The following is a 1,454-nucleotide window of genomic DNA, read 5'->3' as shown; positions in this document are numbered from 1 at the left end:
CAATTCGGTAGGTTTTTATTGTACTGTACTTTGCAATCAAACAACGGAGACCGCGAGACCGGTAAATATAATATTAAGTCTTACATCAATGTAAACATGCAACTCTCTAACGCAATGAAACAAATACTGCCTGCCAGACGCGAAACTCTAACCCTATGTCTACGCCGTTAATTCGGGCACTTAGGCCGGGAGCCACATCGACGTGAATAGGCCACAAGGGTTGGCATAATCAGATGTGACAGACCGATAGGCTCAACCGCTGCACTTGCAGCTTCGTACGTCATCTGGCGACGTCACATGTTCAATATTTTCCACTTTTGGGATATTTCCCGACATTTGAGTCCCCATGTTTCTTAAATTACTTGTCTCAGGGTCATCTACTTCGTCTCGGAGCTTTTTTAACGTTAATGTGTGTGTGTGTGTGTGTGCGTGTGTGTTGCTACACATTTTAGCGGTATTGTTATTTTATAATCACATCTGGGGTGTCTTAGGCAGTGCCTTTGTCAGGGATGTTCTACATGTGAAATTTGTAAATGAAGCAGCTGAAATCCCGAACAATACTATGCAGGGTTGCTCGTCTCACCTTTTTACCTCAAATTTGTACCACCTCTATGAAAGCGAGAAAAGATTGTACATCATTTTAAAATAATGACGTTACCATTAAATGTAATTCAAAGACCATAGCCTTTACGAAGATACTGGTACTTATTATTTAAGCCCTTTTTCGTCGTGCATGCGACTCAACCGTTACCAAGCGAAGTGGCACAGTGATAACTCGTAAAGACATTGATTACTATTTAAAACGCACGTGATCCAATTATTTCATCGCTATCTTAATTAAAATTTTATTTTTTCGTATACCATGTCATAAAATTGGTGATGTCGATCTCGGAATAGAGTCCGGTAGTATCTTCTCTCTCCTTCTCCAAACACTGTTGTTTGGTTTTTTCTTTCTTTTTTAATTAATTTTCGGCTTATTATGCCATCTTCTGGAAACAACTGACTGTCGTCTGAAGCGGACACCAGTTCTTAGGTATCAAATACTATAGGCAAAGATAAAATCTCTTGCATAGGGTATTGTGCAGAAAACTTGTTTCTTAATGTTGGAATTACACTTTACTCAATGGGGAATGTTAAGCACGATAAATAATTAATCCACACAGTATTATAGGTTAAAAGAATACAGTGCTAAATTTTGATATTGGCTGTGATATTATTAAACTGAGCAGTCTTCATTTATGTTGTGCATAAAATAAGTTTACTAACATTGTAAACTAAACTGTAGACAATGGACAGTACTTATACACAACAATTAAAGTATATAATCTTACAGTATTATAGGTAACATGGTTATGGTGTCATAGTTTGTGAGGTCGTGACATTGGTTGAGGACTATCCAACTGAGCCCTAGCAACATATGTTTGCATACAAAAATATTATTTACAACGTAAAAC

This window comes from Schistocerca nitens, chromosome 5 (assembly GCF_023898315.1).
Source record: "Schistocerca nitens isolate TAMUIC-IGC-003100 chromosome 5, iqSchNite1.1, whole genome shotgun sequence".
Taxonomy (NCBI): Eukaryota; Metazoa; Arthropoda; class Insecta; order Orthoptera; family Acrididae; genus Schistocerca; species Schistocerca nitens.
Note: the sequence above shows the minus strand (reverse complement) of the source record.